Source organism: Giraffa tippelskirchi, chromosome 9 (assembly GCF_054371585.1).
Source record: "Giraffa tippelskirchi isolate mGirTip1 chromosome 9, T2T-mGirTip1v1.2.pri, whole genome shotgun sequence".
In the NCBI taxonomy this organism is placed as follows: domain Eukaryota; kingdom Metazoa; phylum Chordata; class Mammalia; order Artiodactyla; family Giraffidae; genus Giraffa; species Giraffa tippelskirchi.
The window spans coordinates 113,832,553-113,850,493 of NC_137283.1; the positions used below are offsets into that span (position 1 = coordinate 113,832,553).

The following is a 17,941-nucleotide window of genomic DNA, read 5'->3' on the forward strand; positions in this document are numbered from 1 at the left end:
AAATATTTTCTGTTGCTCTCTTCTTGAAATCAACTAAGCAAAAAAACTTGTTTCTACTACCTTCAAAATATTTCTGAAATCTGACTAGTCCTCAATCTTTTTATCCCTTTGTTTCCCATAGCATGCATTACCTGCCAATACCCTGTATTACATTTATTTATGGATGGCTTTTTATATTAAATCTCCATGCTAAAATATAACTTGTGAGAGGTCAAGGATCTTGGTTAGATTTATTTGCTGATATATACAAAATACCCAAAACTTAAGTCAATGAATATCATCTCTTAAATGAATGGAGTTGTTACTTGTATTATGTTCCCACTACTTAGCCAGTGTTAAAGACAGAATTTGTAATATAGCAGTGAAGTATTTTTTTAAAAATGAGTAAATGAACACAATGAATTGTGTGAACATTCTAAACTGAACTTCACTTGAGTAGAATGCACTTAGGCATTTAGCTGTACAGACCATTTATGAAATATGTTTTCTGGCATCACAAAACAGTATCTTTTCTTCTTGACTCAATTAAAACTATCTATATTCATATTCTATTAATGAAGCATATGACCTTTTTCTCCTCTGTCATCTTTCTATTAGTGTTTAGTTTCTCTTCCATTCCATTTGTTTAAACAAATATTATCAATTACGAAAAGATACAGACACTCAGAAAGACATTATCTTGCTCAGCCTCACTTTCTCAAGCACTGTAACAGTCAGCTGCTTGTTCAGATTCCATTCTCTTACACAGCCACTTACGCTTATCTGCTGATTCTGACACAATGCAAAGAAATTTAATTAATATTACTATGCTCATCAAACTGAGGTTCTCTTGCTCTGACAAGAACTAAACAGTTATATATTACTCTTTCACTTATATACACACTTTGAGATACAAAACAGTCCACTCTGAATCTTATTGCCATTTCAATATAATTTATGAGAGAAATAAGTGTCTTCATATCAATATAAAGAATGTCATTTGTACTTAATTTTGTTTTTCTTAAACACTTATTTTGATTATAAAAAACTTAATTGATAATTTCTTAAATGAGAATGAGAAGCATAGACCACCAGTAAAAATTATTTAAGAGATCAAAAAATCTACTCATTAAAAAATATCCAGTATCTATGTATGTATACATCTATCAACTATTTACTTACCTACCTACCTACTAATCTACATTTTCTTTCCTGAAATATCACCCTGAAATTCCCTGATAAAGCAATAAAATATCCTTCTTTAGGCTATTTTTTCTTGTAGTTTTTTAGTCAGAATTTAATACATTCTAGTGAAAGTGTGATAACTTTAATGATTTAATATTCATAAAATGGCGATGCAGTAGCATAACATTTGGAATTTGTGAAAGCCTAAATGATATTCTTGAAGACCAACTTTTCAAATTAAAGAAGGAATCACACACACAATAGAGTTAAATTAGTATCAGTCAACATGTGTGGGGAATGTAAAGTATTTACTGAATTTTTTCTGTATTTTACAAAGTTACTTAGAAAGTCAAAGTTCTATTATGACACTGATGGCTTTTGTCTACAAGTAAAAATGGTAGGTATAATTATTGGCAATATACTTGTTAGAAACAGGCCATATCACTTTGTCTGCTAGACCAGATACCATAGCAACACCTGCTTAGTGGAAGCTGAAGAAATATTTTGTAGTTTTGCATTTGGTAGAGCTTCTGGACTGTAACAGATATGTATTAATTGGAAGTAGATGTGACAGCTTGCAGCAGTTACTAAGATAGGAAGCAAACCATCAGCACCTGTCAAGACTAAGGGCTGAAAAAAGATGAATCAAATGCTGTGATGTGTGACTTCAAACAGTGTCACTTTTGTGTACTCATCATTTGTAAAAAGTGTGGGGAAGTGTGGGATTTTGTTAATATGTAAATATTTTCATCAGTGTCTTAAAGATAGGAAAAAGAATCATCGCCTGTCAAGTTAAAAAGGGGTAAATTAGAAATTCAAAAGAGCACATAAAACTTTGACAGTTCTAATCATATACCATCATCATGATTTCACAGTAGAAGATGCATGGATGCATGAAAGATTCCAAATACAGATTGGCAGTTTTAGTACAACAAAACATTTCCTTTTTTTTTTTCTGAAAGATTAAATATGATCAGACAAATTTAGATAACAAAGCCCTCCAATTCTAAATTCATATTTTCATGCTTCTCAATGATACAAAACAGATTTATCAATTGGGTAGCTTATAAATATTCTGGTAAACATATTACTTCTGTTCTTTTGCTGGTGCGTGTTCTGCAAATATATCTAAAAATTTACTAATAACTAGGTAGGCTCATAGAAACAAATACACAAATACCCTATTGTGTATTAGCTTGCTAATTTCATTCTCCATATATTTTTATTCTGATAAAGTAGTGACTTTGTATTTGACTGAATCATATTATTAAGAATTTCAGCAATACTGAAAATAGTTAAAAAAATAGGAAAGGGGATGATGGGACAGAGTTACCATTCTGAAATATATTCTTCAACTTAAATATGAGGTTATTAATATATAATTGCTAATTTTTAAGTCAGTAAAGAACAACTACAAAGAGCAATAAGACAACTACAGTGTAATTTGGGGATTATGTTCTTTGTAAAGAAAAAATGATTTTAATGAGCTTAACATCACTTAGTAATATGACACTTTGGAGATGATTATGCATCTGACAAAAGACAATACATATATCCTTTAGTGTTGAATTTGGTGAAATAGCTGGTTTGTATCCTGAAGCCATGTTGTTGTTAAAAAATTAAAATATAAGTACATAAATATATATAGTTTTAATAAACCAAAATGTTACTTGGATCAAAGTGACATATAAACAACCATGCAAATCTCCCCAAGTCCATATATTCACTGCCTAAAAAGGAATTACTGTAAATCGAACCCAGGTCTCCTGCATTGCAGGCATTCTTTACTGATTGAGCAACAAGGGAATCCCTTGTGGCTATTATTACTAATTGCTAGCAAATGCCTAAGGGGGAAACCAAATTTCTACTAAAATTTCTTTTGAGTTTGGTAATCTCACTGATTTTAAACTCGACACAACACTCCTGCCCCATAGTACACCTTATTATTAGAAACACTATTCGTTGATTATGTTCATTATTAGAAACACTATTCGTTCATACACATAGTTTCTGTTAATATGAATACCCAAGAATAACTTCTATCTAGATGACTTTCTTTAAAAAGTCTATCTACCCTTCAAAATAAAACTGAAGTGTAACTGCTGCACAGACTCAAATGTTCCCTTTTCAGAGATGTTACCCATATTATTTTATGATGCAACTTACATCTTCTGTATCCCTTGCAGGCTTGTGAGCTACTTGAGATCAGAAAGAATATAATCATCATCCTTAAATATTGTTAACATTAGGCTTTATTTTGGTGTAGGTTCTCAATAAAAATTTGTTGAAATATGTTAAATGAATATAAGACTAGCAAAGTCAAATTTTAAACGTGAAGAAGAATAAAGTAAATAAAAGTAATTTTAGATATCAGGATGAATGAATGAAACAAAAATATAGAATTAATTTACATGTCCAATTGTTATTGTTGTTCAGTTACTTTGTCGTTTCTGACTCTGTGACCCCATGGACTGCAGCACGCCAGTCTTCCCTGTCCTTCACTATCTCCTGAAGTATGCTCAAACTCATGTCCATTGAGTCGGTGATGCCATCCAGCCATCTCATCTTCTGTTGCCCCTTTCTCCTCCTGCTCTCAATCTTTCCCAGCATCAGAGTCTTTTCCACCGAGTTGGCTCTTCTCATCAGGTGGCAAGAGTTATTGTAGCTTCAGCATCAGTCCTTCCAGAGAATGTTCAGATTTGATTTCCTTTAGGATTGACTGGTTTGATCTGCTTGCAGTCCAAGGGACTCTCAAGAGTATTCTTCAGCACCACAGTTCGAAAGCATCAATTATTTGGTGCTCAGCTTTCTTTAAGGTCCAACTCTGACATCCATACATGACTACTGGAAAACAATACCTTTGGCTTCCCTGGTGGCTCACACAGGAAAGAATCTCCCTGCAATATGGGAGACCTGGTTCTATGCCTGGGTCAGGAAGATCCTCTGGAGAAGGGAATGGCTACCCATTCCAGTATTCTTGCCTGGAGAATCCCATGAATAGCGTAGATTGGCAGGCTACAGTCGATGGGGTCACCAAGAGTCGGACACAACTTGACTATGTAGACTTTTGTCAGCAAAGTGATTTCTCTGCTTCTTATTACCCTTGTCTAGGATTGACATAGCTTTTCTTCCAAGGAGCAAGTGTCTTTTATTTTCATGACTGCTGTCACTGTCTGCAGTGAATTTGGAGCTCAAGAAAGTAAAATTTGTCACTGCTTTCACTTTTTCCCCATGTATTTGCCATGAAGTGATGGGACCAGATGCCATGATCTTCATTTTTTGAAATGTTGAGTTTTAAGCCAGGTTTTTCACTCTCCTCTTTCACCTTTATCAAGAAGTTATTTTAGTTCCTCTTTGCTTTATGTCATTAGGATGGTATCATCTGCATATCTGAGGTTTTCGGTATTTCTCCTTGCAGTCTTGATTCCAGCTTATGATTCATCCAGCCTGGCATTTTGCATAATGTGTTCTGCATATAAGTTAAATAAGTAGGGTGCCAACATACAGCCTTGATATACTCTTTTCCCAATTTTGAACCAGGCCATTGTTCCATGTCTGTTTCTAATTGTTGCTTCTTGACCTGCATACAGATTTCACAGCAGACAGGTAAGGTGGTGTGGTATTCCCATCTCTTTAAGAATTTTTCACAATTTGTTGTGATCCACACAGTCAAAGATTTTAGCATCATCAGTGAAGCAGAAGTAGATGTTTGTCTGAAATTCTCTTGCTTTTTCTGTGATCCAGTGAATGTTGGCAATTTGACCTCTGGTTCTTTTGCGTGTTCTAACTCTAGCTTGTACATGTGGAAGTCTTCAATTCACATATTGTTGAAGCCTAGCTTGAAGGATTTTTAGCATTACATTGCTAGCACGTGAAATGAGCAAAATTGTATGGTATTTCTGTATCAGTTTTCAAAACTTGAAATATGTGCTCATTTTATCTCCCTCTGGAATATTCCATTGAGCATAAACCTCATATATCCAAGTGCCTACTTTACACTTCCACTTGGATAGCTGAAATGTCTATTAGAACTGCTGAATGCAAATACTTAATTATTAACATTTTCCTACCCAAACCTCCAGCCTTAATTCTACTTCTTCTGACAAATTTTCCATTTCAATAAATAATGCCACAATGTCCCCAGTTTCTCGACCAAAATTGAAATGAGGCATCATATATCATCTCAAATACAGGCCAGTTTTTTTTTTTTTTTATCCTAATGACTATAACTTTTAAGTATAACTAAATTTGACAATATATCTGTCTCCATTGATGTAACTCTGAGTCTAAATACTACCATTGATCACTGTGCTATGTTAAACTTCCCTACTAGCTCTGCCTGTCTTTATCTCTATCTTCTCCTTCCTTATATTCATAATCCCACAGCAGCCACAGTGGTATCTCTCAAGCATGACCCAGAAAATTATATTCATTTAAAATTCTTCAAGTAATCCAAATTCTTCAGTAATCCAAAAGAAAACCTAAATATTTTGTTATTGCATATGAAGTTTACATGGTCAAATTCTGCATAACTACACTTAACAGTAGGCCCTTATTGGTTATCTGTTTTATATATAGCAATGTATATGTGTATATTTTATTCCCAAATACTTGATTTATCCCTCTGTCATTTCCCTTTGATAACCAGAAGTTTTTTTTTTATGTTTGTAATCTGTTTTGTAAATAAGTTCACTTTAATATTTTTTAGATTACACATATAAGTCATATCATATGATATTTGTCTTTCTCTGTCTAGCTTACTTCACTTAGTATGATAATCTCTAGGTCCATCCGTGTTGCTACAGATGGCATTATTTCATTCTTTTTATGACTGAATAATGTTCCCTTCTATACATGTGTGTATATATATTTTATATATCTATATCTTACACACACACAAACACACACACATCTTTTTTATCCATTCATCTGTCAATGGACATTTTAGGTTGTTTCCATGTCCTGTCTATTGTAAACACTGTTTGAATGAACACTGAGGTGCATGTGTATTTTCAAAGTATGCTTTTCTCCAGCTGTATGCCCAAGAATAGGATTGCAAGATCATGTGGTAATTCTATTTTTAGTTTTTTAAGGAACCTTCATACTGTTCCCCATAGTGGCTGCATCAGTTTACATTCCCACCAACATTATAGGTTGGTTTCTTTTTCTCCACATCATCTCTAGCATTTATTGTTCATAGACTTTTTGATGTAGGCCATTCTGAGTGATGTGAGGTTATACCTCATTGTAGGCTTCATTTGAATTTCTCTAATAATTAGCAGTCTTGAGCATTTCTTCATGTGCCTTTTGGCCACTTGTATGTCTTCTTTGGAAAAATGTACTTTTAGATCTGCCCTTTTTTTTGTTGGGTTGTTTGTTTTTTTGATCCTGAGCTGCATGAGCTCTTTGTTTGTTTTGGAGATTAGTCTCTTCTCAATTACATCGTTTGCAAATATTTTCTCCTATTCTGTACATTTACTCTTTGTTTGTGGTTGTTGTTTTCATTTTTAGCCTTTACTTTGATTTTAGGATGAAAGGATTATTTCTGTTTTACATGTTACCTAACTCTACATGCAGCTGTGGAAATTTTCAAGAGATTTGAGAGAAACCCAATATTTTACAAAATGATATTTCTTTCCTCCCTAATTCCTAGATCCTTAATGTATAGCAAGAGTTTACTTTATAGGGAGCCTAATTAAATTTCTCTCAAAAAGATTATCAAAGAAAAGCATAAGTGATTCACAATGGGAGAAAATTTGAGAATATGTCAACAATTTTTTTTCAAAAAGTGAAAGTTTTAAAGGAATTGCATTCTTGTTCTCGCTTATTATCTCATGGGCAACAAATATTTCTCCAAATTAAATATAGTGATGAGTTAACATTATCACCAAAATTATTTCAGTTAAGAATAAATGCTTGTACTGAATGGATACCATTGTCTAATTATCAGAAAAGAATACTGAAATGTGTTTAATGGTAATTAACCTAAATCATTGCCACAAAATTATGGAGAGCTAATTGTCACTTTCTCTGAAAGACATAGATGTTAATTAAAGAATACAGAGAAGAGGCATATACAAACAAATGTCTTTAATGAGATTGAAAAGATTTGGCTAACTTCCAGTGATTAACTTTTTGTTAAAATTAACAATATCATATTATTATGTATTTGAAATTTGTTTCAGGTATCACCTTTTCAGGAGATACCTTCTAGACTCTCTAAAGAAATCCTTTAATAGGCATTTATAAAAATCAACATTTGCTTTTATTAACAGCAAATTTTTCTAAATATTTTATCAGAAAAGAAAATAGGTCTACTTTTATATAATCTTAGATATGCAGTGTAATGTGTATATTACTTAATATATGTTACATATGTAATGTGCATATTACATATTGCTTACTCTCTCAGTCATGTCTGACTCTTTCTGACCCCATGGACTGCAGCCCACCAAGCTTTTCTTTCCATGAGGATTTTCCAGGCAACAATACCGGAGTGGGTTGCCATGCCCTCCTCCAGGGGATGTTCCCAACCCAGGGTTGAACCCAGGTCTCCCACGTTGCTGATGCATTCTTTACCATCTGAGCCACCAGGGAAGCCCAAGCATACTGGAGTGGATAGCCTATCCCTTCTCCAGGAGATCTTCCTGACCCAGGAATTGAACTGGGCTCTCCAACATTGCAACTGGATTCTTTACCAGCTGAGCTACCAGGGAAGTCCTTGCAGGGTAATAGACACTCAATACTATTGCACTGAATGGAGTATTCTTTTTTTTTTATTCTGAGTGCATTTTTATTATTCATATATAATTTTTTGTTTTATGCATAATTAAAATGCATTGAAGAGACAAGAAATGTAGGCAAATTCATGACCAACCAGGAAAAAGTAATAGAAGAGAAAAACCCCCTTGAGATTAAAAAAATACATAAATAAACAGTTTTTACACTGAAGTTTTTTTTTTTTTTTAACAGTTGGAACTTTTAAATGTAGAAATAGATGAGCCTGTTTCTTAGATATGACTGAATTAATGAATTGATTTATTTGTTGTGTTGTTTAAAATATACAATTGATATACAACTGAATAGAAGTATAAATACTACTAAATAGTATAAAGAATGCTGTCAACATAATAAGAAATGGTATGTATTTTAAATATATATACAAACATATGTGAGCAAAAAAGAACAAATATCCAATTGCTTTAAACAGATTTTATTCTATGTAGACATTTAATTTTCCAGCTTTCACCAGTCTGCCCATCAAACATAAAAAGACAAAGTCAACTCATAAATCTTATAAAACATTAATGTAAACAGACCTTGAAAATTGTCTTCTTGAGATTATGCTATATTGTGTTTTTTTTTCCTTTTATTTATTTACGAAAGTCATTTTTCAGATAAAAATGACTGAATTATCTGTGGGACCAAAATAAATGATAAAATATTCTATATATTGATAAAAAAGGTTTTCTCTTTAGAAGTGTTAATTACATCACGTCAAGCACTCTGATACAATAACATTCTACATCTGATAGCTTCTGATAAAAACAATACAAGAAAATTGGATTAGTAACATATTCAGTTAAATTCAAAAGAGGGGAGTAAAGATTAATATTATTATATAGATAGATAAATGATAGGTAGACACAAATATAGGTCTATGATATAAATGTACATATTCCTACAGGAACAATGAGAAAACCTGCTATCCAGACTAACTTGGGTCTGCTCAACAGATCCACAGCAAAGCCAAACTACTGACTCTGAGGTTGTGGCAAAAAAAAAAAGTACAGCATTTATTGTAGGGTGCCAAGCAAGAAGAATAGGTGGCTAATGCTCAAAGACCTGAATTACCCAGTGGCTTTCAGGGAAGGATTTTTAAAGACAGTGTTAGGGAGAGGGTCACTGATTTGTGAATGATGAGGTAACAGAGAGATGTTGTGGGAATCTCAATCATCAGCCTCTTGTTCTAGCCTGTCTGGGGTCTACATGCTGTAATCAGCAGTGTCTCATCTGGTGAGAGTCTTCTTTCTGTAAAACAACTTAGGAATGTGTGCCAGACATTGTTATTTGTGGCCTTCAGAGAGGAAATAAAGGCCCTGTGACTCTGCTATATAGCTGATCTATTGTTTAAATTGCTACCAATTCTCCAGCTCTCCACCCCTGACCCCACCCTTGATGCCCTGTTGTTGTTTGTTTCTGCAAGTTCTCACTCCTCTAATCATTAGATCTTGAACCAGACTTTCTGAAACTCAGGGAAGGTTCAAGAGACTGAAATGTTTTCTCTAAGTCAGGGATGGGGAAGAGGAAAGTGTATATTACCAAGAAAGCCTGTCTGGGGATTGCTAGATTTCAAACATAAGAAATGCAGTGTAAAAGGCAGTTGTGTTTGTCAAACAATCAGAGAGCTAAAGTTCAAAGACAATCTAAACTGAAACATAGAAAGAAACAAGAAGAGGTGGGATACAAGCATTGACTTACCAGAGCCCAGCAAGTAAGACATTTAATGAACCATTATTTATCTAAGTATCCATTACCCTACACACAATGTTGACTTTAATACAAAATTTATGAGACATATGAGAACACAAGACAAAAACAATATTTAGATAAATAATTTAACAGAATAAGAGTCAGGTAAGACATATGTTGTAACTATCAGGTAAGGAAATTAAGTACCTGTAAATGTTGTGTTAGACATTATATGGAAAAGAGAGATAATATTCATGGAGAGATGGAGAATTTTAGGATAGACATAAAAATTACAAGAATGAGTCAAAGAGAAGCAGAAAATTTAATATATGGTAAAAATAGATGGAGAACAACTTCTGGGAGCTCATCAGTGAATTAGACATAGCTGAGGAAAGAATCAGCAAACTCAAAGATAGACTAGTAGTAATGGCCCAAACTGAAACACAAAAAAGGAAAAAAAAAATATATGTATATATATATATAAAATGAAATGAGTTTCCAAGAGGTGTGATACAATAATAAACTGTAATACATATACATATATATATAGACACATGTACACACACACACACATATATATATATTTAAACTGGATTATCAGAATGAAAACAAAAAGGTAAGATTCAAAAGAATTCCAAAATCAATAACAGCAGAGGATTTTCCAAAATTAAGAATAGACATCAAAATACAAATACAAGTATCCAACAAACCAAGAGAAAACAAACCAGAAAAATACCAAGCAAACAAAGCGATACTAGCATTATAATAAATAAAAGGAACTAAACTGAAAATGTTCCATACTGTATGATTCAATTTATATGACCTTGTAGAATATAAAAAACTAGAGACAGGCAAAACTATTGCATAACATACTGCAAAAATTAAGTTTTCCTGGGAAAAATATGCACAGAAATATACTCAGGTCTGGCAGAGGTATATTTATGTTGAAAAGAGTTTTGACAGAAGTACCCAACTTTTGTAGCCTTCATTATATATTTCTACTTCAAGGAGAGCTTCTAGTTTACTATGTAATAGTGGGACCCACCTGATAGAGAAAATGGCCTTATTAAGTAGGACCTACTTAGATCCTGGAATCAGTCTCTTTTTCCATTAAACTGACTCAAACCTGTCAAAACAGCTTAATTTTGTGCTATTTATGTATATGCTGATTTTCCAAGTTAGATATTAATGTTTTTTTATTGACATTATATCATTTAGTTTTTTTTTTTTTTTATCACTATCTTATATAGTAGTGCCTCTAGCATATTAACTTGAAAATTCTTGAGGGGATGATCATATTCAATATTCTATTTGGCTTTGGAACATTGAGAACAGCTTACCAAAAATTAAGATATACTCAGAAGCATGTTCTTACATCAATTTCATTCTGAATTAGCTCTTCTATTCACTTCTCAATAAGATGATTTTTTTAATTAAATTCATACTGTGAGAGAAATACCATGTCAATAACTTTGAGGAATAAAGCATGACTTGCCCTAAAAAAGCTTAAATTTTGTACATAATTTAATATTTAGTGAAAAGATTTCAGTGTGCTGAAAAATTCAGCAGTTTGATTTTCCATCTAAATTGTTAGGGATGTTAAACTATTTAATATCCTTACTCTACAATAGATATGCTTTAAATTGATTTCTAGCCAAAATTTAAACAAATTTCTACATGAATCAATGATTAGTCTTGTGCCAGATTTTGTATGGGATTGTGGTTGGAAAGAAGCAGGAGGAATGAAAGGAAAGCAAAGCTAAAGGATAAAGCAATTTTCTGTGATAAAGCAAGTTTCATCCTAAACTGTTTCTTGAACCAAAAGACAGCTTTCTGAGTGCTTCATCCTACAATGTTTGCTGCTAAAATGCATTCACAAACAATTATTAGGAAAATTTTATTTTTTAATTTAATACTACATAAAGTTGAATATGATATTAACATCTCAATATGTTCTTAGAAATGCAAACATTAATGGAAGATCTGAGTCTCTTGCAGATAAACAGCAAAAACACATGCATGTTTGATGTGAAGTACATTACTATTTCACTTTTTACATAAAATACCCCATATTTAGTATCACTTCTAATTAATTAGCATTCATGGGGAAATATTTTATATGGTATCTTCATCTATAAATACAATAAAATATTTTATTGCCATTCCATCACTTATATAGTATGAGAATAGTTCTTATAGCATTGTGTTGATTTAAGCTATATTTCAGTGAATCATTCACCTCTCAAGATTCATCCTGTCAATCAAGATTAGTGAAAATCTGTGCAAAAATGCCTTAATAAATACTTAGTCAACTTTTACTATTTTTTGCTGTTTTCCATGTCTCAAATATAATTTTCCCCTGAAAACAGATGTAACTGTGGCATAGGTGACATGGGTAAATATCAAAGATATGCAATTGTTCAGAAAATATTACAGTTGAGTAGGTAGAGGTGACTTTAAAAGATTCATCATTGCTGGTGCAGACATTATGTATTACCTGACGACTCTAGCTTTGGTTGAGGTAAAAATCAACCCATTCAAGGTGATATCTACTTATTTGTTTATATAAAATGGAAACTCTGTGTTACAAATAAAAAGCTTTAACCAAAGCTAAAGCAGTACACCAAAATTCTATGCCATATTTTGACTGTAAATTCAAATAAAATGTCTACTTATCAAACACTTGCTCTCAACCTAACCTGAAACAACTGCATATATGCACGTAATCACACATATGTAAACACAAATTTGTGAAATACAGAACTAGTCTTTCACAGGTAATATGGAATGAAAGAAAATATAGGGTAGAAAAATTATATGCAAGTGTTGTACATGGAGTTTAAACCATGGAATAAATTATCCAATTTCAAGCAGAAGAACTTCCCAGGAGGGAAATAAAAAGTTAAAAAAAAACATTAAAAACTTCTCAGGGACAAGAAAAATTAGATAGGTAAAAAACTACAACCTACATAAAGAATAAAAAACCTTGGGAGAAGAAATATATAAAAGTAAAATGAAACTTTTACATATTCTTAATTGATCTAAAATATTTTGGTTAGGGTAAAAGTATTATCACTATATTGGGTAATTGTTACATTTGTGTAAGTGAAGTGAATGCCAGCAGTGTCTTAAACAATTGGGGTAGGAATTTGGAATTTGGAATACTGTGCTACAAGGTATCTATCCTACATGTGAAACAGTATGGTGTTATGTGAAGTGAGACACAGATTAATTAATATTGTCAAACTTCAGGGCAATCACTAACCAAAATTTCAAGAAGAAAGGGCAGAAAATGGAATCACATAAAATGCTCAGTTCAAGCAAGCAAAGGCAAAAGAAGAGAGGGAAAAGGAACAAAGAACAAATGCAATAACTATAAAGTAGTCACAAGCGTTTATATTTTAATCATTTTACATATAAATGACTTAAATATACAGTGAAAAGGCCAAAATTATCAGAATGGATAAAGGAGATCAGACTTCTGCTGCTGCTGCTGCTAAGTCGCTTCAGTCGTGTCCGACTCTGTGCGACCCCATAGGCAGCAGCCCACCAGGCTCCGCCGTCCCTGGGATTCTGCAGGCAAGAACACCGGAGTGGGTTGCCATTTCCTTCTCCAATGCATGAAAATGAAAAGTGAAACTGAAGTCGCTCAGTTGTGTCCGACTCCCAGCGACCCCATGGACTGCAGCCCACCAGGCTCCTCCATCCATGGGATTCTCCAGGCAAGAGTACTGGAGTGGGTTGCCATTGCCTTCTCCGGGAGATCAGACTATCTGTGTCTAAAAGAAACCCATTTAATTATAAGAAGTCAGATTGAAAGGAGAGTGATGGAGAAGGATAACCTTGCTAACACTAATCAAAGGAAATCTGTAATATCCATGTTAATTTCAGACAGAGTGGACTTTAGGGCAAGGAAAAATATCAGGAATAAAAAAGAAACTTTGCATAGTGATAAAGAACTCAAATCTCTAAGAAGACATAACTATACCAGTATGTATACCTGGATACATACAGATGCACACACATACTTACATATTATTCGTAGTTCTATAAACATTTAGTTTTAATATCTTGCCAAACATTTGAAGTAAAGTGTGCCAATATTGATTAATTGTTTGCAGTAGAGCATTAGTATCAAAATTTGCAGGAGCTAAGTGTAAAGTGAAAAGGAGAGTAAGATCATAATGAAGACTGTCAAACATGAAATTGAATATTTTTAACATCATTTAAATTCCTATATAGGGAAGTAAGTGGAAGGTACACTATATGTGTAGATACCAATTAGGTGGCTAAAGCGGTACATCTAACAAAGAATACTTCTTAAAAAAAAAACAAACTAAGTTTGTTAATGTAAATGGAGAGAAGTGGATAACAAATAGGTATGTTAATGGGGAAGCAATACAGTTGATTAAGAAGTGAGAGAGTTGTAAAGGGAGTTGCTAATGAAATTTTTCAGTTTCCTGGCTCAAGCAAGTTGATTCTCACAGAATTAGCTGATATAGAGAACATTGAGGGGGCTTCCCTGGTGACTCATTTAGTAAAGAATCTGCCTGCAATTCAGGAGACCCAGGTTCAATCCCAGTGTCTGGAAGATCCCCTGGAGAAGAGCATGGGTACCCACTCCAGTATTCTTGCCTGGAGAGTTCCATGGACAAAGGAGCCTGGCGGGTCCATGGGTTCACAAAGAGTCAGACAAGACTGAGCGACTTTCACTTCAGGGAACATAGACAAGGATAATTTGGGGAAGAAGTGTTGTATAATGATTTGACACCTGTTTTCTTTTGTTTGTTTGTTTGTTTTTAGGGTTTTTTTTTCTTTTGTATTGGGGTAGAGCCAATTAACAATGTTGTAATAGTTTCAGGTGAACAGCTAAGGGACTCAGCCATACATGTACATGTGTCCATTCTCCCTCAACTCCCATCCCATCTAGACTTCTACATAATGTTGAGCAGCTTATCCATTTTAAATACAGCAGTATGTACATGACCATTCCAAACTCCCTAACTATCCCTTAACTCTGGCAACAATGTTTGTTTTGTAAATCTGTATCTTTCCATTTTGTAAGTAAGTTCATTTGTATCATTTCTTTTTAGATTTCACATATAATGGATGTCATATGATATTTCTCCTTCTCTGTCTGACTTCACTCAGGATGACACTCTCTACGTCCATACATGTTGTTGCAAATGGCATTATTTCATTCTTTTTAATAGCTGGGTAATATTCCGTTGTATAAATATACCACATTTCTTTAACCATTCCTCTGTCAATGGACATTTAGGTTGCTTCTATGTATTGGCTATTGTAAACAGTGCTGCAATGAACATTGGGGTGCATGCATTCTTTCAGATCACATATTTCCTCCAGATAGATGCCCAGGAGTAGGATTGCAGGGTCATATGGTAGCTCTATATTATTTTAAGGAACCTCCATACTGTTCTCTATAGGAGCTGTACCAATTTACATTTCCACCAGCAGTGTAGGAGGGTTTCCCTCTCTCCACACCCTCTCCAGCATTTATTGTTTGTGGTTCTTTTGATGATAGACATTCTGGCTGGTGTGAGGTGATATTTCATTGTAGTTTTGATTTGCATTTCTCTAATAATTAGCAGTGTTGAACATCTTTTCAGATGCCTATTGGCCATCTGTATATCTTCTTTGGAGAAGAGATTTGACATCTATTTTGAACAAAGTACGTTGAGGTCCTCTGATTCATCCAACCAAAAATATTGAATACACACACACACACACACACACACACACACACACACACACATATATATAAATCTAAAACTCAGAAGACTGGAAGTATAGGATTGGGTGTATATGTCTATGAATGCTCATTAAAACATAAGGAGTAGACTCAATCACCTCAGAAAAGATCTATAATTATAGAAAAAGACTGAGGGATTCTGTTGCTTGACAATTGTCTTAAGGGAGAAAAATTGGCAAGAGAGACATAAAAGGATCATCAAGAGAGGTTAAGGGGAAAGCCAAGAGCCTACACACTAGGGAGAAGCGGGAGATGTGTGTTTAAAGAGAAGTGGTTTGCTGTGGTAAATGCTGCTTTGCAATAAAGCGGGTTGGAGAATGAAGTCTGCCTGTTGAACCTACTGATATAGATATTATTGGTTGTTTTTATTTCGATGAATATTTTTTAATTTATTTTTAATTGGAGGATAATTGCTTCGCAATGTTCTGTTGACTTCTGCCATACAACAACATGAATCAGTCATAAGTATACATATGACCACTCCCTCTTGTCTCCCTCCCACCCCCCAGCCCTTTCCACCCCTTTGATACAACATATTAAAGGTATACCGTAATTAAATATTTTTCCAGATTATGCTCCATTAAATGTGATTGGAAAATAATGTTTTTAATCTTCTATGATGTTAAATATATCCTTTTTGTTTATCTATTTATAAATAGTAGCTTTTATCTCTTAATCCCATACCACTAAAGTACCTACCCTCCCTTCTCACAACTGGCAACCACTAGTTTGTTTTCTATATCTGTAAGTGTCTGTTTTGCTGTATATATCCGTTTCTATTATTTTTTAGGTTCCACATATAAGTGGTGTCATACAGTATTTGTCTTTCTCTGCCTGATTTATTTCTCTAAGCATGATATTCTCTAGATCTATACACATTGTTGCAAATGGAAAAATCTCATTCTTTTTTATGGCTGGGTAATATATATATATATATATTATATGGGTAATATATATATATATATATGACATTGACATCTTCTTTATTCATTGGTCTGTCAATGAGCGGCTGGACTGCTTCCATATCATGGCTATTATAGATAGTGCTGCTATGAACATTGGGATGCATATATCTCTTTGAATTAATGTTTTAGTTTTTTATGGATATGTACTTGGAAGTGGAATTGCTGGATCATATGGTAGTTCTTCTTTTACTTTTTTGAGGAAGCCTCAAATAATTGAATGCTGACATTCATTTATTCTACAGTGACTGTACTAATTTACATTCCCACAAACATTGTACAAGGTCTTGCTTTTCTCCACATTTTCACCAGCATTTGTTATTTGTAGATTGATTGATGATAGTCATTCTTACAGTATTGGAAAAGATGGGTTTTCAATCCAATCCCAAAGAAAGGCAATGCCGAAGAATGCTCAAACTACCGCACAATTGCACTCATCTCACACACTAGCAAAGTGGTGCTCAAAATTCTCCAAGCCAGGCTTCAACAATATGTGAACCTTGAATTTTCAGATGTTCAAGCTGGCTTTAGGAAAGGCAGAGGAACCAGAAATCAAATTTACAATACCCACTGGATCATCGAAAAAGCAAGAGAGTTCCAGAAAAACATCTATTTCTGCTTTGTTGACTATGCCAAAGCCTTTGACTGTGTGGATCACAATAAACTGTGGAAAATTCTGAAAGAGGTTGGAATACCAGACCACCTGACCTGCATCTTGAGAAATCTGTATTCGGGTCAGGAAGCAACAGTTAGGACTGGACAATGAATGACAGACTGGTTCCAGATAGGAAAAGGAGTACGTCAAGTCTGTATATTGTCACCCTGCTTATTTAACTTATATGCAGAGTACATCATGAGAAACGCTGGGCTGGAAGAAGCACAAACTGGAATCAAGATTGCCAGGAGAAATATCAATAACCTCAAATATGCAGATGACACCACCCTTATGGCAGAAAGTTAAGAGGAACTAAAGAGCCTCTTAATGAAAGTGAAAGAGGAGGGTGAAAAAGTTGGCTTAAACCTCAACATTCAGAAAACCACAATCATAGCATCTGGTCCCATCACTTCATGGCAAATAATGGGGAAACAGTGGAAACAGTGGCAGACTTTACATTTTGGGCTCCAGAATCACTGCAGTTGGTGACTGTAGCCATGAAATTGAAAGACACTTACTACTTGGAATAAAAGCTGTGACCAACCTAAAGAGCATATTAAAAGGCAGAGACATTACTTTGCCAACAAAGGTCCATCCTGTCAAGGCTATGGTTTTTCCAGTAGTCATGTTTGAATGTGAGAGTTGGACTATATACAAAGCTGAGCACCGAGGAACTGATGCTTTTGAACTGTGGTGTTGGAGAAGACTCTTGAGAGTCCCTTGGACTGCAAGGAGATCCAACCAGTCCATCCTAAAGGAGATCATTCCTGGGTGCTCACTGGAAGGACTGATGTTGAAGCTGAAACTCCAATACTTTGGCCACCTGATGTGAAGAGCTGACTCATTTGAAAAGTCCCTGATGCTGGGAAAGATTGAGGGCAGAAGAAGAAGGGGATGACAGAGGATGAGATGGTT

General features: G+C 34.1%; 1 long non-coding RNA gene across 1 annotated transcript in view; it reads left to right on the forward strand.

Moving 5' to 3' along the window:
* LOC145520381 (uncharacterized) overlaps positions 1–17,941 on the forward strand; it is a 169,245-nt gene that overhangs the window by 50,642 nt on the left and 100,662 nt on the right. The gene's annotated exons all lie outside the window — the stretch shown is intronic.